Source organism: Malaclemys terrapin, chromosome 3 (genome assembly GCF_027887155.1).
Source record: "Malaclemys terrapin pileata isolate rMalTer1 chromosome 3, rMalTer1.hap1, whole genome shotgun sequence".
In the NCBI taxonomy this organism is placed as follows: Eukaryota; Metazoa; Chordata; order Testudines; family Emydidae; genus Malaclemys; species Malaclemys terrapin.
Window position 1 is genome coordinate 205,942,504 of NC_071507.1, and position 25,581 is coordinate 205,968,084.

Consider the following 25,581-nt stretch of genomic DNA (forward strand, 5'->3'; position numbering starts at 1 on the left):
TGGCATTCTAGACTGTTAATATAAATTGTTCTATAAGTCTTCAGGCATTGGGGAATTCCAGATGACTGGGAGAAAGCTAATTTTGTGCCAATATTTTAAAAGGGTGAAAGGAATGAATTGGGTAATTCATGCCTGTTAGCATGACATCCATCATGGGCAAAACAATGGAACAGCTGATGTGGGACTCAGTTAAAGGAGGGTAATTAATGCCAATGAACATGGGTTTATGGAAAATAGATCTTATCCAGTTCAATATCTTTTTTGATTATCTTCAACCCAAGTTGTATGTTCAATAATGTTGATGTAATATACTTCAGTAAGGCATTTGACTTGGTACAGCATGACATTTTGATAAAGAAGCTAGAATGATACAAAATCAACATGGCACACATTAAATGGGTTAAAAGCTTGCTAACACAGGTCTAATAATTGCAAATGGGGAATCATTGTTGAGTGGCTCTGTTTCTAGTGGGGTCCACCTGGGATCAGTTCTTGGTCCTTTGCTATTTAACACTTTTATTAATGACCTGACAGAAAACAATCACTGATAAAACTTACAAATGACCACACAAATTGCGGAAGTAGTAAATAATGCAGAGGGTAGGCCACCGATAGAGTGATCTGGATCACTTGGCTAGCTGGGCAGGAGCAAACAATATGTGTTTTAGTACAGCTGAATATAAATGTATACATTTACGAACAAAGAATGTAGGCCATACTTACAGGATGGAGGACTATATCTTGCAAAGCAGTGACTCTGAAAATGACTTGGGCGGAGGAGACTGGAAATAAGGCATATGTTTTTAACACTAAGGGTAATTAACCACTGAACAACTTACCAAGGCTTGTGGTGATTTAAAAGTTCCCAGTGATAGAGAATCCAAGTTTAGATGCTTTTGTGAAAGATAAGCTGTATTCAAACAGGAATAAATTCAGGGAAGTCCTATATTATGCAGGAGATCAGAGTAGATGGTCACAATGGTTCCTTCTAGCCTTATGTTATGTATGAAATACCCCACCTCCTTTTAACTAAGCCTCAGTTCCTCTCTACATCCACAATACTTATTTGGAGCTGAATTACTTCCACTTTGTAAGGAGGAAGAGCGTTTGTGGAGGCAATACATTCACATAATAAGAGTTACTGCTGGTGAACTTCTTTTTCCTTCTTCCTGACTCTCCTTCAGTAGGGCTCTGTAGCTGCTGACTGGTTAACAGTGACTCTTCTCAGGACAAGGGCTGAGGAACTCTGCTAGTTGAATAGAGGAATTCATGAATGTGAACCAGATGCCACATACAGCCAGAGGTATGTTCTGCTGAGCTGCAGTATGCACAGGGCCCTGGTTAGTTATAGTTTTCTGAAATATATATAAAGAAAAATCTAACCTCTTATTTGGTGCAGTTGGTAACTGAAGGTGAGAATTAATATTAAACCATAAGGTACTTTTAAATAGGTATGTACACCTGTCTTTCTTCATTCTGCATGAAGTTCTAATGGTGAATTTGGAGAGCACGGAGGACACGTGTGTTATTACTCAAAAAGAAGAACAGGAGTACTTGTGGCACCTTAGAGACTAACAAATTTATTAGAGCATAAGCTTTCGTGGACTACAGCCCACTTCTTCGGATGCATACTAACACGGCTGTTACTCTGAAACGTGTGTTATTACTGAGGGTTTTGAAATGTGTCCCTTGAAATTGTATCTCGTTTATTTCTCAATGCAAGTGTTTTTTTTAGCAAGATCTCTTCTGAACCTGGAAGGAACCTCTGTATACCAATACATTCATTCATCCTTTAGCCAGTGTCCCCTGCTATCTCTGTAGGCGGTGTACATGAAAGTGCTATCCAGGTGTGTTGTGGGCTCATTCTTAAATTCAACATAGAAATCTTGTTGGCGGGCCGGGACCGTTGATAAGGTGTCTTTGTACTCCCAGTTGTGTAGTGGGAGCATTTAGAGTTGTGAGACACGGTTAAGAAACTTGGTAATGTATCTGACCATGCATTTTCCAGGAGCAGTCCCCATATGTGATAGAAAAGGTTTTTGTCAACTGCACAGTTTGCACTCAATCCATAAGCAATTCCAAAGTACCATAGGCCCTTAGGCTGTGACATTTGTTCAACAGCAACTCATCATCGCAAGACCTGAGTATTATAAATTCCCTGTAATGCTTTCAGCAGGGCTCTTCTGTTTTACTGTGGGATGTAGAATGCCACGCTGTACGCCATCTGATCACACGATTGAGCAGTTGTCATTATATTATGGTTCTCTATACTGACTGCCTATTAAGGAGCAGACTGACTTTTAAATTGGTTGTTTCAAGCTTTCAGTGAGCCCAGGGTCTTGTGCATTTAAACAGAACAGAATTTTGTTCTGATAGGTATTTGCGCTTTCAGAGCACCCACCATCTAGGAGTTTTGCCACCATGCATTGGATCAGTGTGATTGCACTCTCTGCTGTGGTAACTCCTGTGAAGTGATGCCTGCTTCCCCCAGCTATAGGAATCTGCCTTGGCTCATTCCTCTGTACACTATAAAATCAAATCGTGGGGTGTTCTAATTCCACAGAATTTGTGTGATCAGATATCCATCCTAGAGATGATGGAAGGAAACATGCAGGCCCCTTTGTTACACAGCATGATTAGGGCCCTACCAAATTCACGGCCATGAAAAACATGTCACAGACTGTGAAATCTGGTCTTTTGTGTGCTTTTACCCTATACTATGCAGATTTCATGGGGGAGACCAGCGTTTCTCAAATTGGGAGTCCTGGCCCAAAAGGGAGTTGCAGGGGAGGGGGGGGGGTCACCCTTATTCTGCACTGACTTCAGAGCTGGGTGGCTGGAGAGTGGCAGCTGTTGGCTGGGTGCCCAGCTCTCAAGGCAATGCCCCACCAGCAGCAGTGTAGAAGTAAGGGTGGCAATACCATATCATGCTACCTTTACTTCTGCGCTGCTGCCTTCAGAGCTGGGTGGCCGGACAGTGGCGGCAGCTGACTGAGGGTGGGCCCTGCTTTGCAAGGAGCAGCACAGAAGTAAGGATGGCAATACCATACCATGTCATCCTTACTTCTGCGTTGCTACTGGTGGCGGTTCTGCCTTCAGAGCTGGGTTCCCAGCCAGCAGTCGCCGCTCTCCAGCTGCTCAGCTCCGGAGGCAGCGCTGCCACCAGTAGAAGTAAGGGTAGCAGTACTGCAACCCTCCCTACAATAACCTTGCAACCCTCCCACACAACTTATTTTTGGGTCAGGACCCCTACAATTACAACACTGCTAAAATTTCAGATTTAAATAGCTGATATCGTGAAATTTACAATTTTAAAAAATCCTATGACCGTGAAATTAACCAAAATGGACTGTGAATTTGGTAGGGCCCTAAGCATGATCATAACCATCCCAAAGTGTTTGTACAGCAGGGAGGGAAGGAACACAAAATGGAAAAATTGCCCGCCTGTGCACAGAAGCATAGAGTCCACTTACCCACTTTGTACACAAACCTGCAAGTCTTTAGGGGTCAGAGAATATTGTAAAAACATTTCCAGAAAGTTCAAGGGGCATTGTAAGCCATCAATTGCAGTGTTCTTCTGAATAATATGAGCTGGCTTTTGGCATGAGATGATACTGTTTGCATTTTAAAAACCCTGCGAGTGCAATTCAGTTGTGCTGCAATGTAAGTTGTAGAGCTGTCAATGGAAGTTTAACATGGTCAGTAGCCCAAACCGTATTGGTTGCCGAGCTTCTTGCCTGCAAAATGCAGGTGAGATATAAACTGACATGGTGGGATCTCGGGGGGGGGGGGGGGGGTGCATGAAGATCTAAAGCAGGACAAGGCTGAGGACGATCTGGAATGTAGGCAAGGTCTGTCTGTCAACTGGCCTTAAATTGGTATTGTTGGGTTTTAAAGCCAGTCTTTCATTCTAGACTGCAGCATAAAGAACCTAAGATCATAGTAGTTCAAACCGTTGAGCAGCATGTTGCAGGATTCTGAATCGGCCTTTTCGGAGGAGCTACAGTAACTGAGCCCTGTGGTTCTGAGAACATGTATCTTTCTGTTTTGAGGTCCTTAATGGCTAAATAAGGGCTCATCCTCTGCATAGCGTGCATTTGGGAAAAAATAACTTCAGACAATAGGGACAACATTCCATGGAAAGAGCATGGCAGAAAATGAAGCCAGGATTTTTAATGTGGCAGGCTATCTCAGAATGAATCCCTTCAAGTATGATTGTGGTGTTACCTTTACCCAGCACCAAGGCTTGTTTTCAGGAGTTTAAGGACAAGGTAGCTCTGATTTACCCATTGGTAATATGTCCAAACGTTCTTTCAGAACAGATATGGAATGTACAGGATCTGTGAGGCAAGAGGGATTCAGTTGATTGCCCAGTATTTAGAAATCTGCTAGAGGCCTCATTTGCATTGAACAAACAGCTAGGATGATGTTTTGGGGAAATCCATCTTGATGTTCTGGCTTTACATAGCAGTGAGTCTGCAGGTGAATATCTTAAGTCCAATTGTGTTTGTGCAGAAAATGTACTGAGCATATATGCTACACTGACAATAGGACATAGACACTTTCCCCTGTCTGGCAGGAGTTCCACTTTTATCCTAAACATAACAAAATTGGCATTAAATATCTTGCAGATTCTTCTGTAGAGCTGAATTCTTTCTGGCAGTATGTGTGCTGTGAGTATATCTCTTGTTTTTGGCATCTCTGGAATATGAAGCCAAAACTTTGCCCAACAGACAGTCCTTTTGACTGCTTTTTAGGAGTCAGAGTGATGCACAAATTTCATTGAATAGAACCAGTTGGAGCCACTGTCTGGAAAAAATTTGAGTTCCAGCATGCAACATGGGTTCTGTTTCTGAACATCGTTCTCTGATCAAGATGAAGTAATGTGTGCGGGATTCTGTAGTGTCCCCTTACTGCGCTGCTATGATTCACATAAATGTGTAGAACTGTAGGTAGCAGTTTGGCTAGCCCTTCTATTCCTGTATTTCAAAATTAAGAAGACACTGATCTAATGTATTGCAAAGTACTTGGACTTTTTAAAATCTCTTATAGACATCAGTGTACTATAGGCATATAATGTGACCAGTGGTTTGTATGTGGTCTTCGTGCCCAGACAAAAATCTACCCCTTTAAAAAGTTAACTATATTCTTGTAGTTTTGTGAATGACACATGGGGATGTTAGCGAAATGTTAGGTGTCACTTGCAAAATCCTGCTTTTTACCAAAACTTCATTTTTTTTGTGTTAACTGTATTTATCATAACAGGACTACAGTGGCAACTGTGTGCTTTTTTTAAGTATGTGGTATATAGCTAGATTGACTGCAATGGGTTTGAAAACTGAGTTTACCCTGTATTATGTTTGCATAGAAAATTTAAATGGCATGTTCTTCCTCCATTCTCCTGTTTAGGATAATTTGCAGTGAGCCTGAATGTACTGTGGCCCTGATTTAATTTTGTGCAGAAATTTTTACAAAGTGTCTTTTTATAAAGACTCAAATGAAAGTTGATTAAAAACAAAATCAAGGTAACTGAAGGTGCACAATGTTTCTTCCGGAGTCACTGGGGATGTTTTGTTTCTATGCAAATTAGCTTTTCCTGGAACTGGAAACATCTGTTCCCAAAAGGCTCGTTATTGAGGTCTCCTCAGGTGTTGGGATATGACTGGGCCCTGCTGGAGATTAAATCTCTCCTCAGTTCCTAATTCTCAGAAGAAAAATGTAGTTTTCAAATACATAGGATATTTATATATCGATTCTTTCTGCTATGGGTAAAAGACACTTGAGTGACTGCATTTGAAATGAATTTAAGATTTATTTCCCTTAAAAATATGATCAGGATCTGAGAGAAACAAACTCCTTATAAAAACAATGAGGAGTCCAGTGGCACCTTAAAGACTAACAAGGTGCCACCGGACTCCTCGTTGTTTTTGTGGATACACACTAACACGGCTACCTCTCTGAAACTCAACGTAGTCACTGCCTCTAATATGCAGAGCTCATTATTTGTTTATGTACTGAAGAGGGTCTCTCTCCTTCAACTCAATTGTGCAAGCAGAGAAGGAAAGTGAATCTTAAGGTACTGTGTGTATTTACCTTGGTTGAACTGAATACAAGTTAAAACAGCTCTTCTCCTGCCAAGGTTATCTCATAGATTCCAAGGCCAGAAGGGACCATTGTGATCACCTAGTCTGACCTCCTGTATAACAGGCCAGAGAGCTTCCCCAAAATAATGTCTAGTGCGGATCTTGTAGGAAAAACTTCCAATCTTGATTTAAAAATTGTCAGTGATCTAAAATCCACCACAACCCTTTGCAAACTGTTCAGTGGTTAATTACTCTCACTGTTACAGATTTATGCTTTATTTCCAGTCTGAGTTTGTGTAGCTTCAACTTCCAGCCACTGGATCATACTATACCTTTCTCTGCTAGATTGAAGAGGCAATTATTAAATATTTGTTCCCCTTGTAGATATTACAGACTGCAATCAAGTCACCGCTTAACCTTCTCTTTGTCAAGCTAAATCAATTTTGCTCCTTGAGTCTTACTATAAACCATGTTTTCTAATCCTTCAGTCATTCTTGTGGCTCTTCTCTGAACCTTCTTCAGTTTATCAACATCTTCCTTGAATTGTGGACACCAGAACTGGACAGAGTATTCCAGCAATTTTTGCACCGGTGCCACTTATTATAGGTAAAATAACCTCCCTACTCCTACAGGAAAATCCCCTATTTATGCATTCCAGGATTGTATTAGCTCTTTTGGGCACAGTGTCACATTGGGAGCTCATGTTCAGATGATTATCCACCACAACCCCAAATCTCTTTCAGATTAACTGCTTCCAAGGATAGAGTCCCTCCTCCTGTAAGTATGGCCTACGTTCTTTGTTCTTAAATATATACGTTTATATTTAGCCATATTAAAATGCATATCGTTTGTGATCAATTTATCAAGTGATCCAGATTGCCCTGTATCAGTGACCTGTCCTCTTCATTCTTTACCACTCCCCCAATTTTTGTTTCATCTGCAGACTTCATCAGTGACACAAAACGATCTCCTTTCCTCCATCCTGCTATAAGAGATTTGTGGACATACAAGTTCTTGAATGCTTTTCTCAGTACAAGGGCTTCTTAACAGGAACACTTTGGAACAGAATCCACAGTGTGTGTCCCTCCTTTTAAAATTATTTTTCATTGTCTGCAGCAAATGATTTTGTTTTTTTAAATGTCCTAGTTTTGGTCCTCACATCAGCCAACAGTGCCGCTCAATATCTTTCCACAGAAACAAATCCTGTAAGAAAACCAACATGTTCTTAAATCTAGTGAGGTTAGTAATGTGTGATGTAACTTCTGTAGGAAATTTGATATTTTTTTGACTCCATACTGTCAGCAGCAAAAATGTTAGGTAATTTACGCACAGCAGAACAAAGCGTGAAAACATTTTCTCAAATAATGTTGATTATTGCATGGTACAATTGGTGTAAGTGGCGTTATACAGCTTTGCAGTTTACAGAAGGCTATTGTCTATGTATGCAAATATTGGGGAAATTGTATATTAAAATAGTAACTTCTAACCTTCTTAGTCCTGCAAGTTCATGTATTGCTAGTATATTACATGTATTGTGGTCATGCTGTTTTAATATTAAACGTTAATAAAGTTAACTCTTTATCTTTTCATATTCTCAGTTTTCTGGCCCTTTACTCGAGCAAGTAATGCCATTAACCTGGTGGAGGGATCAAGCACCATGTTTGAAAGTAGAATGTGTCCCACTTAATTTCTGCAAGGTTCCCCAGTATTTCCTTACAAATGTCAGTACTGAACCAACAACTCTTCTCTGAAAGGGCCTTATACCAATGCTAGTGAAGTCCAAATTGAGGTTTCTTTCCATTTTCCTATTCTGTGTTATGTCAAATGAGCAGTTTATTGCATTTCCAGAAGGAGAAACAAATCTAGAGGAAGAGATATCAATATTCTAAAACAGTGGTTCTCAACCTATTTACCATTATGGGCCCTATATGCAGCTCTCTGTGTTATGTGGGCCACATCCATAAAATACATATATGACCCTGTATGGCCCTAAGGATGTCACATAAGAATGGCTCTACTGGATCAGACCAAAGGTCCATCTAGCCCAGTATCCTGTCTTCAGACAGTAGCCAATGCCAGGTGCCCCAGAGGGAATAAACAGAACAGGGAATCGTCTAGTGATTCATCATCTGTCGCCCATTCCCAGCTTCTGGCAAATATAGGCTAGGGACACGATTCCCGCCCATCCTGGCTAGTAGCCGTTGATGGACCTATCCTCCATGAATTTATCTAATTATTTTTTGAACCCTGTTATGGTCTTGACCTTCACAACAGCTTCTGGCAAAGAGTTCCACAGGTTGACTGTGCATTGTGTGAAGAAATGCTTCCTTTTGTTTGTTTTAAACCTGCTGCTTATTAATTTAATTTGGTGACCCCTAGTTCTTGTGTTATGAGAAGGAGTAAACAGCACTTCCTTATCTACTTTACTTTCTCCACACCAGTCATGATTTTATAGACCTCAATCGTATCTCTCCTTAGCCATCTCTTTTCCAAGCTGAAAAGTCCCAGTCTTATTAATCTCTCCTCATAGGAAGCCATTCCATACCCCAATCATTTTTGTTGCCCTTTTCTGAACCTTTTCCAATTCCAATATATCTTTTTTGAGATAGCTGTGGCCCATGGTTGCCCCATGTGCTGATTGATCTGCAAGGGAGACGCGGGTTGAGAACTATTGCTCTAGAAATGCTCATGGCCTGTTTGATCTTTATTGTTTGTTTTTTGACTCTGCAGTTTTTATGACTTCAAGGTCTTAGCCCCAGTTTATCCACAAAGTACACACTGGGACCTAATTAATCCTTTTCCTTCATGAATATAACCTCATGTTTGAGATATGAGGGTCATACTACCTTGCATGCCTTCGTGGCACACCTTTTGGAAGAACTAGGCCTATGTCTCTGGTATTTTTCCACTACCGCTCACTTCTTAAATGATTGGTCTGCTTTCTTAATCATGTATATTCATTTTTCAAGATGAGTTTTTTATTTTATTTTTTTTTAAATCACATGATCTCTCTATTTTCGGGGGTGGTGGCTGGTGTATTGAAAACACAGCTTGTTCAGTGGCTTTGCCATTGTAGGCCAAGCGTTTAGCAGGATTTCAAAAAAGAAATGGTCACTTACGTGGATAACTCTGTCTTCTCATTACATTAGTGAGGATTTAGGAAGGGATGATAATTTTCTATATAGAGCATAAACCAGCTTCTGACTGAGTTGATTAGGAAGAAACTTCTTTTATGGTAAGATTATTCCACAGTTGTCCACTTCAGGATTTCTTGTACTTTTCTTTTAAGTATCTGACTATCAAGTGACATGATTCTAGATGGATTGTTGGTCTGATCCAGCATAGCAATTTGTTTGAGTAGGTTATAGGCTAAGGTCCTAATGCTACAAATATTTATACTTGTGCTTAACTTTATGCATGTGAGTGTGTGTTTGTTGAGTCAGGGCATCAGTTGCATAAGTGAGAGGGAAAGAAAGAGAAAGATGCAGATTAACAGTCAACAGTAGGAAGCAAACAAGCCATTATCGGTTGAGTCTCAAACTTTATCCCACCAAAGCCCATACTTCAGCAATAAGTTTGGAATACTCCAGTTACTCTATTTAGTTCAGCCTTGAACTTCAACAGATGTCTCTGCTTTCTTTTGCACTGCCCCAATGCATGAAATGTCCTCCTTGAACTAATTTGTAAGGTTGTCTACCACCACCTTGTAGGCTTCACAGTAGAAATGGATTTTGAGGGTTTTTTAAAGAGAAATCATCTAATGTTGGTTAGGTGGTTGGTGACAGCATGTGTTTAGAGGTTATTTTTTTTAACTTCAGAACCATCAAATTCTGAACATTGTTAGATTGCGTACCTGTTCGCTTATTTTTTGCCCCCAAACACACATGCAATCTTTTCTCTCCTATTATTTTTTACTTGCTTTCTTTTTTCCCCCCCTTTCTTCAAATTAGTTTGCAGTATCCTTGTGGGGTCCGGTCTCCACGTATGTGTGTAGACCACCTAGTACAATGGGGCCCTTATTACCTGGAGATTATTGCAGAACATCTGTGTTTTGAGAATGTATTAACTGTGTTGTGCGTGTCTGCAGCTGTTTGTTCAAGGAGTTTACAAGTCCAGCTGGTGAAGTTGGAGCTTGCAAATGCTGCTAACCCATAGCTCAGGTTCAAAGTTTACAATTTCAGCAAGCCTAACTTTGTTTCTTCCTTAGTGGAAAATGTACTGGAAACAAAACGTAAAGAATCCATTAATGGAGTGTTAAAACTGCACTGTTTAAAAATCACTACAGTAGGGAAATGTGTTTCTACACTGAAAAGTCACCCTGTTACAAGAGTGTTTTGAATGCCCACATCTGCCACTATTTCCTTGTTCCATTGTTCTGGTTTACAAGTAAAACGATTAATCAGCATTCTTCTGCTTTCACTGAGAGAAATGTTGGATTGGTTAAAAGATGGGACTTACTTAAATTTTATCCCAACACATTTTTATTCTAAAATCCTCTTTCTATAGTTAATATAGTCCGAGAGTTCAAAACTATAAACTCTTTGACACACCGACATCCCAAAGCAGAGATCTGGCTGGCAAGCTGACTTCATTTCACACAAGCAATAGTGTATACAAAAAAATATTACTGAATGCATAGTTTGGCCTACTGATGGTGATCCACAGGAGGAGAGGAACACTCTGATACTGGGATGAGTTCTCGTGATTGGCAGGTAAAGAAACCTTACCTTATGAAATAGCACTTACCATACTGGGTGTTTCACTGACCGGAAAGTGGGCCCTTTAAGCCAGTAGGAGAGCAGCAAGTCACTAAATGTCCAAACAAAACTAATTCTACATCAGACCTTGGATACAAACAGCAATATAGTAATTGTAATAGAAGATTCTCCAGGGTCAGTATTTCTTGCCTTGGAAATAAATGTTTTGCTATTCATAAATGCATTGGCATTGATATGATGTTGTAGCCATGTAGGTCCCAGGATATTAGAGTGACAAGATGGGTGAGGTAATATCTTTTATTGTACCAACTTCTGTTGGTGAAAGAGACAAACTTAGAGCTCTTCTTTAGGTCTGTGTAGCTTGAAAGTTTCTCTTTCACCAACAGAAGTTGGTCCAATAAAAGATATTACCTCACCCCCTTGGCATTAGTATAGCAGCAGGAGGCTACTTTCCTGTGACAATGGTGTATTTCACTGATGTTATCTTATTTTAAAATGCATTTTAAAATTCGTTAGTAAAGCTCAAGAAATCTGCAAAGGATTATGCTTGATGTTGGGTCTGATCATGAGTATTAGTTAATGGAGTTGTAGCTTCTATCTAGCTCAGATACTTATGTTGCTCCCATTATGTAGAATCTGAGTGTCTGTAATTTATTTCTTCTCATGACGTCCTTGTGAGGTAGGGAAGTACTGTTATCACCATTTCGCAAATGAGGAGCTGAGGTACAGAGGCTAAAGTGACTTGCCAAAAGAAGTCTGTGGTGGAGCAAGGAATTGACCTCTGGCCCCTTGAGTCCCAGGTTAGTGCCCAAACCACTGGACCATCATTCCCCTCACTTAGCTCACTCTCCTGGACTGCTCTACAAACATAAGATACTTAAACAATTTATTTTGAATAGATGAGAATACCAGTCCTCCTTCCTGAGTCTTATGGGAAATGCAGTTTGGTGTCCAATGATCTCTTGTATGGCTTAGTTGTGGTGTTGGTTGGCTTTTTAATACATACAAGCACAGCTTATCTGGTATGGGTTACAGATCTCCTAACGCTAATACCTTACTTTGCTGTCATCAATTCTAATGTGAAATATTTCGTCTGCGAGCACTTCTTTTTTTTTTTTTTTTTTTTTTGGGTGGGGGGAGGGACTATTGCTCAGGATAACTTTTTTGTAGGCTAAAACTTCGTGTTGGCAGTTCTTCATTCAGTGACATGACTTCCTTTTTAAATACAAATAGAACTTCGACAGACTAGGTTTTGCTTCTTAGTTGTTTTTTTGTCTTTAATCTTTCTCTGTCCATTATTGGAGGAGTCTCATGTGGGCCTGCTGGCACTTACATTCTTAATGAGAGAAAAAAATGACAGGCTTAAGAATATATGGGGTGAAATCTTGGATCTTTTGAAGGCAATGAGTCTTGCCAGAGAATTCAATAACTGCAGAGCTAGGCTCTTCATTACTGACTTTCCTCATGAAATTGTGGGTTCAATATAATGTCTCACTAGAGAATTGTTTGTCAGGTAAACTTTCTCTAAAGTGAGAGTTGAAGCCTCCATCTGATTTTTTTTTTTATTAAATTGAACATCCTTAATGCCATATTTGTGTCTAGTATTGTTAACATAACGTTTAACAAACACATACTTTGTAACTTAAATATTTAAGGTTTAACTTGACTGCGCAGAGCATCCAATTTAAAGTAAGTGCTGCCACTGTTCCATTGTGCTTTCAATATGTAGGTAGAAAAAGACATTCTAGAGTCTGTGCTTAGAATTCATTTTCTTTCGCTAGTGCGAGGACCCTAAAGTGGTGATCTGCTCTGAACATTGACACTTTAATAGTAGTAGTAGTTTTTTTATTGTTGGGTTGCATATTTGTATCTCTGACGCTATAAACCTTGGAATTTAGAGAAAATTTAAGTTCTAGCCCTGCAAATTTAATCTGGGATTGAAATCTGCCTGTGCTCTCTGTAATTAATGCAGAATCACTAATAATAAAAATTGTCCAAATTCTGCCCCTTTCATAGCTATATTGTCTTCAGTGAGGTTAGACAAGTATAACAAAGGGCAGAGTTGTTCCCTGCATTGGGAATTGAGGGTGCATTACTAATGCAAGTCCTCGCTTACAGACAACCCCCCAACCTGAAGCAAATACTCACCAGCAACTACACACCACACCACAGAAACACCAACCCAGGAACCTATCCCTGTAGCAAACCTCGTTGCCTACTCTGTCCCCATATCTACTCTGGCAACAGCATCAGAGGACCCAACCACATCAGCCACACCATCAGGGGCTCATTCACCTGCACATCCACTAATGTCATATATGCCAGCAATGCCCCTCTGCCATGTACATTGGCCAAACCGGACAGTCACTCCGCAAAAGAATAAATGGACACAAATCGGACATCAGGAATGGTAACATACACAAGCCAGTAAGTGTCAGGGGGTAGCCGTGTTAGTCTGTATCTACAGAAACAACAAAGAGTCTGGTGGCACCTTAAAGACTAACAGATTTATTTGGGCATAAGCTTTCGTGAGTAAAAACCTCACTTCTTCAAGCCAGTAAGTGAACACTTCAATCTCCCTGGTCATTCTATCACAGATTTAAAAGTCACTGTCATTGAACAAAAAAACTTCAGAAACAGACTTCAAAGAGAAACAGCAGAACTAAAATTCATTTGCAAATTCAACACCATTAATCTGGGCTTGAATAGGGATTGGGAGTGGCTGGCTCACTACAGAAGCAGCTTTTCCTCTCCTGGAATTGACACCTCCTCATCTATTATTGGGAGTGGACTACATCCACCCTGATTGAATTGGCCTTGTCAACACTGGTTCGCCACTTGTGAAGTAACTCCCTGTTTTCCATGTGTCTGTATATAATGCCTGCATCTGTAGCTTTCACTCTATGCATCCGAAGAAGTGAGGTTTTTACTCACGAAAGCTTATGCCCAAATAAATCCGTTAGTCTTTAAGGTGCCACCAGACTCCTTGTTGTTTTTCCTAGATTCTATCCTGCTCCCTGGTAGCTGTACTAGTTCTGTAGGGCTACTGATCGTAAAAAAGAGTGAACTTCCTTATTTTTCTTGCTAATGTGTGTTGATCGAACTGAATAAATAAGATACCTTGATTAGAAAAGTGCCACTTAATGTGTTTAGCTTTATTTTTTACTATAACTAGATGTTTAACCGTTGCTCTAACAGAGTGCTTTCTTTGGTTTTCCCACTGCCTCTTCCTGTCTGGGGAAGTCTGAACTGGCTCTTAAGCCTCTGCCTAAAGACAGGAGTAAACATTACCTCTTATGGATTATACAATTATTGTTCAAAAGCAAAGTTTTGCTGAACTGCATCTGCAATGTCTCGCCTAATTTGTCATCACTTGAGAGCCAGGAAAGAGCGATTCAGCTTCTCCATGCCCTCTCCCCGCTCTCCGTGGTTTCTGGCACATTTTCCAAAATCTTTCAGTCTGTGGGTGTTGTGGCTGCTGGGAAGCTGCAGTAGGTTAGTGTTCTTGGCAGTTACGGCTCATGCAAACTGAGTAACTGTCATACAAACCGAACTTGAAAGGATTTTTAAATCCATTTCACAGTGTTGACTTCAGTGTAGCCACAGGGAATGGACACTTCTCATCTCCAGTTTTGGAGACACTTCTGTTGGGTGGTACTGGTCATCCTGTAAAGTTAAATATGCATGTTTGTAAATTTGAGGCATTCTAAAGAAAGCTGTCCTTTAAGGAGGCTCGTAGAGATGAGCTTCAGAAAGGTGGCTCAAGGTTACTGAAGCCAAGTGGCACAATTCTTTAGAGGTACACATATGTGTTACGGTTTGAGGAGTGAGCTGTCTTTGGCCTTTCTCCATGTGTACACTTTCCATGTGAAATGCCTACAGCTGCGCTTTTCTCAGAGTGAAATACTGCAGTTCACCTCACTGTAGACTGAAACACCAGGATACATCACCTGCTGCCCATCAGCTGTATTACCTCATGAGGCTTGACTGGATTTGGAAATGCTACAAACTTCTTTCCAGGAACTGGTGGCCAGTATGAAAACCAGAGAATGTTTTATTTATCCATAGAAACACCAGAGAGCAAAGGGTTAAAAATAACACAAACCTAAACATGCATTGTCTTTGGAATGCTAACCATAGCATTTGCCTCATCCAAGTAGGTAGGCCCAGTTCAACCTTGGTATCCCATTCTCCTGGGGACTAAGTTGCAGCCCGCTTTCCTGCAGACCCTCTGTCTCCTTGTCTCTTCTAATGCGCAGTTTTTAAGAGACTGACATCTGTATTAGGTAGACAAGGTAGGTGAGGTAATATCTTTTATTGGACCAACTTCTTTTGTGGTGAGAGACAAGCTTTGGAGCTTCAAAAGAGCTCTATATAAGCTCAAAAGTGTGTCTCTCTCACCAACAGAATTTGTCCAATAAAAGATATTACCTCCCCCCACCTTGTCTCTCTAATATCCTGGGACCTACATGTTATACCACAACATCACATACTTGTATTGTGTCAGGGATTTGTGATTGGGGTTAACACACATTGTGTGCCTTCCTGCAGTCTGACAGAGCCCCCTGGGACTCAGCTAACACTTAGTGTGTTCCATGTGGCAGTCACCCACTGATAATCACCTGGACACTCATACAATATTCATAAAAATAATGTAGCTCCCACTTTCTTCACAATATGTATTTTTGATTTGAAGATTAAATGTGCTGCTTGAAATGCTGACTAGTCTTGGTTTCATGGTGTGGAAGAGTGTGGTGACAATTGCAGAAGTGACAGTGTTAATATCTGAGTCAATATGAACGTTTCTTTGTACTTGCAAAAAGAACAACAGGAGTACTTGTGGCACCTTAGAGACTAACAAATTTATTAGAGCATAAGCTTTCGTGGACTACAGCCCACTTCTTCGGATGCATATAGAATGGAACATATATTGAGGAGATATATATACACACATACAGAGAGCATAAACAGGTGGGAGTTGTCTTACTAACTCTGAGAGGCCAATTAATTAAGAGAAAAAAAAAAAAAAAACTTTTGAAGTGATAATCAAGCTAGCCGAGTACAGACAGTGTGATAAGAAGTGTGAGAATACTTACAAGGGGAGATAGTCAACGTTTGTAATGGCTCAGCCATTCCCAGTCCTTATTCAAACCGGAGTTAATTGTGTCTAGTTTGCATATCAATTCTAGCTCTGCAGTCTCTCTTTGGAGTCTGTTTTTGAAGTTTTTCTGTTGTAATATAGCCACCCGCAGGTCTGTCACTGAATGACCAGACAGGTTAAAGTGTTCTCCCACTGGTTTTTGAGTATTTTGATTCCTGATGTCAGATTTGTGTCCATTAATTCTTTTGCGTAGAGACTGTCCGGTTTGGCCAATGTACATGGCAGAGGGGCATTGCTGGCACATGATGGCATAGATCACATTGGTAGATGTGCAGGTGAACGAGCCCCTGATGGTATGGCTGATGTGCTATGGGTACCCGCATGGCCCCACAATATGCCAACATTTTTATGGCTGACTTAGAACAACGCTTCCTTAGCTCTCGTCCCCTAACGCCCCTACTCTACTTGCGCTACATTGATGACATCTTCATCATCTGGACCCATGGAAAAGAAGCCCTTGAGGAATTTCACCATGATTTCAATAATTTCCATCCCACCATCAACCTCAGCCTAGATCAATCCACACAAGCGGTCCATTTCCTGGACACTACTGTGCTAATAAGCGATGGTCACATCAATACCACCCTATACCGGAAACCTACTGACCGCTACACTTACACTTACACTTTAACCTGTCTGGTCATTCAGTGACAGACCTGCGGGTGGCTATATTACAACAGAAAAACTTCAAAAACAGACTCCAAAGAGAGACTGCAGAGCTAGAATTGATATGCAAACTAGACACAATTAACTCCGGTTTGAATAAGGACTGGGAATGGCTGAGCCATTACAAACGTTGACTATCTCCCCTTGTAAGTATTCTCACACTTCTTATCACACTGTCTGTACTCGGCTAGCTTGATTATCACTTCAAAAGTTTTTTTTTTTTTTTCTCTTAATTAATTGGCCTCTCAGAGTTAGTAAGACAACTCCCACCTGTTTATGCTCTCTGTATGTGTGTATATATATCTCCTCAATATATGTTCCATTCTATATGCATCCGAAGAAGTGGGCTGTAGTCCACGAAAGCTTATGCTCTAATAAATTTGTTAGTCTCTAAGGTGCCACAAGTACTCCTGTTCTTCTTTTTGCGGATACAGACTAACACGGCTGTTACTCTGAAACTTGTCTTTGTACTTGGTGCCTCCTCCCTAACTGCATATGCAAAAGTGAGTTTGTAGAGATGCTGTCTGTATTGGGTGAATCAAAATGTATTCTGTCTTCCAGATAAAATGTACTTGCATCCCAAAGGTCAGGACTCCCTTTCTGCTAGCGTGACCCACCTCACCCACCCCCCAAAAAACCCTTGCTGTCTGTAGCATTTCTGCAACAATCTACAGGATGTGAGGGCTTGCTGTGACCTGAGTTCCCTGGCTGGAGTTAATTCAATTTGTTTCTCTGGCTTTTCTGAAGTTAGAACTGGCATGGTCAGTGAGCCACCACTTGTTCCCTGGTATTGAGTCGTACCCAAATTACAATGACATTTTAAAAAGATCTTATTTAAGAAATAGATGCATAGAAAAGCTTTGAAACATGTAGACACAGGCTACAAAAAGCATTCCTAATATAGGTTGTGACCTTTATTATTGTGCTATATATGGTATGGTGCACATACCTCAACAGAGATCAGTCTCCTATGCTAGGCATTGTATAAACACACAGTAAAACAGCATATGCTCTTCTTCAGTTCTAAATGTTGGACTGGGAGCTCTAGGTCTTATGAGAGGCTCTCTGTCCATTCTCTGAGCTCCTAAAAGATTCCTCCTAATATGCATGGGGGAATTTCAAAGGGAGTTGGCTCATGTCAGAAACTAAATTTAGTAATTTGGGTAAAGGGATTTTTCTTCAGATTGTGCATTCAATCTCTTGCTACTTATCTTAGGTGCTTATCTTTTTTTCAAAGACTATCCATTAAGTAAATTTACCTGCTTGGGAAATGACCTCTCCGAAATAGAGGGGTTTATTCCTTCGTGGAAATGTTGGACTCTGCCAGGTACTGTAGTCTTTCTGTTTCCTGGATGGTTGGTTCATCATATTGTCATATGACTTTCAGGCTGCTGATAATGTACAGAACAAAAAAATAACTTAGGCAATCATGTTTTTATCTGTAAAACTGATATAGTTCTTAAGAGTCGTTGTCCTAAAACAAAATCTGAAGGGGCTTTTCCTTATATGAATTAAAAAATGAAAAAGCCAGCAACCTAATACTTGTCTATGAACCTATAATAAAGGCTTTACATACTTTGTTGCACCCTGGTCCTGAATGCTGGAGCAAACTGGAAATTTTGTGGCATGGAAGGGACATTTCAGTGCAGAGGGCTTTTTAGTGAAGTACATTTAGAATATTTGTTTAACATTTGATGTTATAACAAATGTTAAAATGAGCAGTTCTTATTACAGTTCAGTAAAAGGCATCTGTTAGAATTAATTTCAAGATGTCACAACTTCCAGTTTGCTGCAGAAATTAGAATGAGTTGCTGTAGTCTTTAGGTTGAGGGTACAGCAGAATGTACAACTCTACCACTCTTTCCCTTGACTGTTGAGAGGGATAGGGGGTTTTATGGTTTTCTTCCTCCTGGGGAGGGGACTACAGGTCCCCAGCATGGAGCAGAGCCACATGGATCTTCCCTTGAATCAGTGGTGGCAGCTTCATCCATGCTCTGCCTGCTTAAATTGGACATGCCCCTAAAATCAGACTCTGCTTCAGTTGGAAGAGAGACTGATGAGGCCACCTCTGTGTTCCTCAGGGATGTTTCCACCATAGACAGCAGCAGCGCAGCCTTCTGGGCACCTCCTCTCACTTGCTAAGCGTTATTGTTTGGATTCTACTGCCAAGAGGCAACGCTGTTCTGGAATTCATAGAAATGTAGTGTGACACTCTACACCCCAAGGGAGCGCCCTGTAACCCTCATATTCATCATTTGTACATAATTATGATATTGCATACAACGCATGCCTTGTAAGCAATGTTCCCTCTACTTTTTTCCATCCATGTGCAGAATAAATTTTATGTGCACTGAGGTATGTCCAGATGTTCGCCACCAGTAGAAACAAAAAACCTATATATAATATATATTTTTAAAAAGTTACCATAGGGATAATTACTCTAGCCAGGACAGGTTAGGCATTTTAGAACTCACACTTAAATTTAATTCTTTGCATAGTAAGAGTGAAATAAAAATTATGAAATGCATTAACCAGTCAAAACACTAAAATAACACACTTTGAAAGAATAAAATTACAGAGAATATATGTGCATTGCAGGAAGTACCAAGAAGTAACAACAAGAACAATACAAGTTGGGAGGTGAGTGTGAAAGACTGTGTGCGCGTGCGCTGGCTGCTGGGGAAATTTGATAAGACGCTGTGTGCTGTCTCTTTAAGGCACTCACAGAAAGCACTTCTGCTCCTGAGCCCTGTCTCCCCTCCCCTGCTCTGCAGAGATGGGGTACATGGGCAGGGGAAAGGTAGAGAGAGAGAGAGAGTGTGATTGTGTGAGCTGGCTGCTGGGGAAGTCTCAGAGACCATGCGCTGTCTCTTTAAGGCACTCACTCACTGCCTGGAAGGTTCTTTCAGACCTCAGATTGCAGCAGCGGGCATCGAACAATCATCAACAGCCATTGTCCAGCAAGGGAGCTACAATGCAATGACTCACCTGCATGAGGCCACCCCAGGGGAATTGCTCAGCCTCGCCTGGGGACTCAGCAATGCCCCCAGGCATGCCTGGACTTGTGCTTCCCAAGCACATGGACTGAGGGTATAAAACGGAACAGAGTGGCCCCACGCTTGGCCTCTTCTCAATCCCCCACTGGCCTTTTATCCCTCCCCCACCTATGCTGCAAGCAACAAGGACACTCAGAAGACTGAAGACTCCAGCAGAGGAGATTGGCTCAGGTTTCAAGGATGAAACCTGTGTACTATGAACTGTAATATCCAGTGGGGTGAAAAAAAATGCCTAATCTTGATGTTGCCCAGTCTAATAGGGTTGAGAGTTTAGATTGTGTGCTAATATTTTACTTTCTTTTGGTAACTAACTCAGACCTTTTGCTTATCACTTATAATCACTTATAATCTATCTTTTTGTAGTCAATAAACGTGTTTTACTGTTCATATTTACCAGTGAGTTTGCTTAAAGTGTTTGGTAAATCTGCTTAGGTTTACAAAGGCTGGTGTATATCCACTTTCCATTGATTAAGTGGTGAACCAATTAATAAACTTGCACTGCTTGTCTTGAGCAGTGCAAAATGGTATATTCCTGAGGTACAAGGCTGGGAGCTAGTGGGGATTTGGCGAGTGCCTTTCTCTGTGTGATTCAGGAGTGGCTCTGGGAGCAGTCATGCACTCTAGCTGGGTGTGGGGCTCCACATGCAGTCGTGCTGAGTGATAACAGTGCTTGGAGGGGTTTGCTGCTTGTCACTAGCGAAGCATTGTGAGAGACAGCCCAGGCTGGAGGGTTAAGTGGGCACAGCGGTCCCACAGTCCCAGGCTTCATCCTGGGGGTTCTGTGACACACAGGGCTGGAAAGAGACTCAAAGTCCTTAAATCCAGCTCCCTTCACTGAGGCAGGACCAAGTAAACCTAGGCATTTGGTCACTCTGGTCAGCACTACCGACTGGGACGTTAAAAGGCCTGTTGGTGGTGCTGTCCATCTAAGGCAGGCTAGTGCCTATCTTCTCCGACACGGCGCTGCACCCTGGCAGTGGCCAGCAGGGGGGCCACGGGGCTCCGCATGCTTCCCCCACCCCAGGTACTTGCTCTGCACTCAGCCAGTGGGAGCTGGGGGGCGGAGGGGGGGCAGTGCCTGCAGGCGAGAACTGTGCGGAGAATCATAAAATATCAGGGTTGGAAGGGACCTCAGGAGGTCATCTAGTCCAACCCCCTGCTCAAAGCAGGACCAATCCCCAACTAAATCATCCCAGCCAGGGCTTTGTCAAGCCTGACCTTAAAAACCTCCAAGGAAGGAGATTCCACCACCTCCGTGGTAACCCATTCCGGCCTAGGAGCCGGACCTGCTGCTTCAGGCGCAGAGTGGTCTGCATTGCCAGGATGGGCGGGAAGCCTGCCTCTGCACCCCAGCTGTGCCGCTGACTGAGGAGCCATTGCCCCAACCTCCTGCCCCAGCCTTGAGTTCCCCCAAAACCTGGAGCCCCTCCTGCACCCGGAGCCCTCTCCCATGCCCTGAATCCCTAATTCCTGACCCCCAACCCTCTGTCCCAGCCCTGAGCCCCCCCCCCCCAAACCCCTCATCCCCAGCTCTGTTGGGTTGCGGGCATCAATAATTTTCTTCAACTGGGTCCCCAGGAAAAAGGTTTGAAAACCATTGACCTAGACCATAGCTCACAGATGTTTGTCTAATCCAGAGGTCCCCAAACTGTGGAGTGTGCCCACCTAGGGGTGTGTTTAGGAAGGTCCAGGGGGGCGGGGCATGGGCCAGCCCCTATGAAGGGGTGTGGGAGGAAGTGCCAACCAGCCACTCCCCGCCCCCAGCTACATCCCTGGCTCCTGTGTTTAGCCTTGGTGCAGCTCCGCACCCAGCCAGGGTCTGGCTGCCGGCCCCCACCATGGCCCGGTGGCAGTCTTGGCTGCTGGCCATGGCTCAGCTCCCAGCCTGAGGTCAGGCTCGGGGCGAGGCCAGGAGCGGAGCCGCGCCTGGCTGCCAGCCCCCACTGCAGCCTGGCTGTGCGTCTGCCCCTGGCCGTGGCCCCGATCTCTGCCCCATCCCCAGCTGCAGCCCCAGTCATGGCCCCCTTACCCTGGCTGTGTTTCTGTTTTCCCTCCTCCTCCCCCCACCCCCTGTTTGCCCAAGCCACAGCCTTGCTCCTGAGGGGTTGGGGGCTGTGGACAGGGGTAAGTGGGGGAGTGACCCTCAAAAGTTTGGGGACTGCTGGTCTAATCTTTTGAAAACCTCCAATGATGGGGATTCAACAACCTCCCTTGGAAGCCTGTTCCAGATCTTAACTACCCTTTAGTTAGAACGTTTTTCCTAACGTCTAACCCAAATCTCCCTTGCTGCAGATTAAGCTCATTTCTTCTTGCCCTCTCTTCAGTGAACATGGAGAACGAGTGATCACCATCCTCTTTAGAACAGCCCTTAACATATTTGAAGACCGTTAACATGTCCCCCTCAGTTGTTGTTTTTCAAGATGAAACATGCCCAGTTTTTGTAACCTTTCTTCAGAGATAAAGTTTTCTAAACCTTGTATCATGTTTGTTGCTCTCCTCTGGACTCTCTAATTGGCCCACATCTTTCCTCCAGCAGCGGCCTGACCAGTGCCAAGTAGAGCAGAACAGTTACTTCCTGTCTTATGTACAATTCTTCTGTTAATACACTCCCAGAATATGGGCCTTTTTTGCAACTGTATCACATTGTTGACTCCTCATCAGCTTGTGATCCACTATAACCCCCAGATCCTTTTGAACAGCACTACCGTCTAGCCAGTTTTCCCCATTTTCTAGTTGTGCATTTGATATTTTCCTTCCTAAGTGAAGTACTTTGCACTTGTCTTTATTGACTTTCACCTTGTTGAATTCAGACCAGTTCTCCAATTTTGTCAAGGTCGTTTTGAATTTTAATTTGTCCTCCAAAGTGCTTGCAGCGCCTCCTAGGTTGGTGTCATTTGCACATTTTATAAGCATACTCTCCACTCCATTATTCAAGTCATTAATTAAAATGTTGACTAGTACTGGACTCAGGGCTGATCCCTGCAGGACCCTTCCAGATGCACCCTCCCAGCTTGACAGTAAACCATTGATAACTACTCTTACCAGCTGTGCACCCCCCTTATAGTAATTTAATCTAGACTGCATTTCCTTAGTTTGCTTGAGAATGTCATTTAGACTCTATTAATAGCTTTACTAAAATAATTACCAATGGTAGGGAGAGTTGGTCTCTTGTATGAAAAGTGTTTATTTTGGGATGTTCCTTATTTTCAGCTGGCCAATTGTACATCAGTGCCTCAATGGTGATTATTGGGTTTTTATAGCTGCCTTAGCGTTCACATCTTTCCCTGCACTCAGTTAGAAAAACACAACTTGTCCTCTTTTGTTCGTTTTCTTATCTTCATTTTTTGTGATGGCTTCCTTCCATCTGTGCAGGCTTCTCACAGCTGAGAGCATCTTAAAGGAAGGTTAAAATTACGTACTTTCTAATTCTGTGTATTCTGTCTTGCTAGAATCTCCTTCCCCCTCACGGATTACCCCTTCTTATGGGTATTTATGGGTTTTTTTTCTTGTGCGTCTTTTTGTTCTTTGAGACTTGCGGACAAAAATATGTTGATCATCTTGATTAATTTGCCATAGAACTGCAGGAATGGTCAAAGAGTAACATTTATACTTGGGAGGAGATTAGTAATTACCTCTATGGGGTTTTGTTTGCGGTCAATCCTGCTGTGATGCTGGTGGACCAGGTGCCAGCTCTTGCCAAGGCTGTAGGTGTTGGCTGAGCACTGACAAACTCATAGCTGGAAACCAGCCCAGCTCACCTGTACGTTAATATTGTTCGAGATGGGTATTGGACTTTATAAGAATGTGTGTTCGTGTTTAGACTCTCTAGAATGCTTGTAGGTTGCTGCCTGCATTAATTGCACTTGTAATGTCTCTATCAGTTGCTATAAAGTGGTATTAAGTTTTGCTTTATATCTGTAAAAATGCTTGTTCTGAACCTGTGAACCCAATCAGGAGGACTGGTCCACCGCCCATCGAGGACTATCAAAATTAAATGGGACATTGTGGAACATCACGATAAAAAAACTTGGTTAACGGTCCTCTCACACCCATGAAGGAGCTACATGCAAGAAAGCACATCCCATTAGCTTGAATTCTGTGCTCCTGCTGAAGCCCCAAGCCCCAGCCCTGAGACCCTCATCCCCACTGGGCAGAAGCCAGAGGCGATGCGTGTTGGGGGGGGCATGTGCCCCCTAGATGTTTACCAGGGTTTGCTAGTCCTGCTCAGTCACATGGTGCCTCTGGGCCCGCTCCCTGCACAGTAGCTGCTGGAGCCGGCTGCAACTGTAGGGAGAGGCAGCGGCAAACAGCTGGGAGCTGCAGGGAGAGCAGCTGCTGTTGCCTCTCCCCAGGGTGCTAAAGCAGTGGACCCTCCCTGCAGCTTCCAGCTGTTGGCCGCTGCCTCTCCATGTGGTGCTAACACTTGGGAGCTGCAGTGAGGGGCCAATGAGGGTAAGGAGAGGGTGTGACTCACTGTTGGGGGGGGGGGGAAGGAGGCAAACCTTTAAAATTATGCCCCCCCTCCCCCCCCCCCCCCAGCAGGCACCAGTTGTCTTCGGCAGAAGCCCCTAGCCCCATCACCCTGCTGCAGGGCAAAAGCCCTGAGCTCCTCCCCCAGTCTGGTAGGCAGAGAATGAACGTCGTGTGGGGGGCTCTGTGAGCAGCACTCTAATGGTAAAAGAGCCGCATGCAGCTCACGAGCCACAGTTTGGCCTCCTCTGGTACATATACAACAAGGAGTCTGGTGGCACCTTAAAGACTAACAGATTTATTTGGGCATAAGCTTTCGTGAGTTAAAACCTCACTTCTTCGGATGCCGAAGAAGTGAGGTTTTAACTCACGAAAGCTTATGCCCAAATAAATCTGTTAGTCTTTAAGGTGCCACCAGACTCCTTGTTGTTTTTGTAGATACAGACTAACACGGCTACCCCCTGATATCTGGTACATATGTTACCTGCTCTATCCTGTAAACAACTCTCTCTTTTCTCGGTCCTAGTTAATAAATCCTAAGTTCACTATAGGACTGGCTACTAGCATTGTCTTTGGTGAAGGCAAAGCAGTTAATCTTCATTAGTTAAGAGGTTAAGGTAAACCTTAGGCACCCCATTGTCTTCACCTTGACCTTCTAACACTCATAAGAGCATGTGACGAACTGGGACTGTTCTTGCTGGGGTGTGTGAATGCTGACAGGGGAGTGTGACTAGGATGGTCTGCATCGGGGGATGGGAGTCGGCCCAAGGGAACATACCTGAGCTTGTAACATGAGAACCCAGGAGGGGATTGGAGGTCAGGTGACTCCGGGGCCCGGGAAACTGAACAAAGGCTGTGGGAGGGGTCGCTGAAGGCAGAGTGCTGGAAGCAGGCTGGAAGGAGGCTGGAGAGATGGCTGGGAGGCAGAGATGGCTCTGACCCCCCAAAGGGGGGTGGGCTGGCATGCCCTGGGACCCCAAGCTGGACCTAACTGAGGGGGGGGGGGCCCTGTTGTCTGTGCCTGCAAGACCTGTCTTGGACTGTATTCCTGTCATCCAAATAAACCTTCTGCTCTACTGGCTGGCTGAGAGTCATGGTGAATTGCAGGAAGCCGGGGGTGCAGGGCCCTGAGTCCCCCAATACTCCGTGACAGAGCATACCTGTCTTCTTCGAGTAGTGTCCCCATGGGTGCTCCACTTAAGGAGCGCATGTGCCCCCGGTGCCTTTGATCGGAGATTTCTCATAGCAGTGTCGGTTTGGCCCGTGCATGTGTGTTACTCGGTCTCATGCTCCATGCTGTGGTTATATAGTAATGCATGGGTGAGCCACCCTCTGTTCCTTCTCCACCACCTTGGCCTGAGATTGAGCTTTAGCAGTTGTCCACACTGAGTTTTACCTCAACTGTGTTCCTTTAGTTCTTCTAGTAG

The 25,581-nt window shown here is 43.0% G+C and overlaps 1 protein-coding gene and 1 long non-coding RNA gene across 3 annotated transcripts in view; both read left to right on the top strand.

The window, feature by feature from the left end:
* The window catches only part of ASXL2 (ASXL transcriptional regulator 2), a 248,647-nt gene that overhangs the window by 3,527 nt on the left and 219,539 nt on the right, over nucleotides 1-25,581 (top strand). The gene's annotated exons all lie outside the window — the stretch shown is intronic.
* LOC128833808 (uncharacterized) lies at nucleotides 1,192-7,637 on the top strand. Of its 2 annotated transcripts, XR_008444338.1 has the most exons (4): nucleotides 1,192-1,303; nucleotides 6,572-6,689; nucleotides 6,827-6,860; nucleotides 7,027-7,637. It is a non-coding gene; the product is annotated as an uncharacterized LOC128833808 (long non-coding RNA). The 2 variants fall into 2 exon arrangements; XR_008444337.1 differs by having other exon boundaries at nucleotides 6,572-6,860.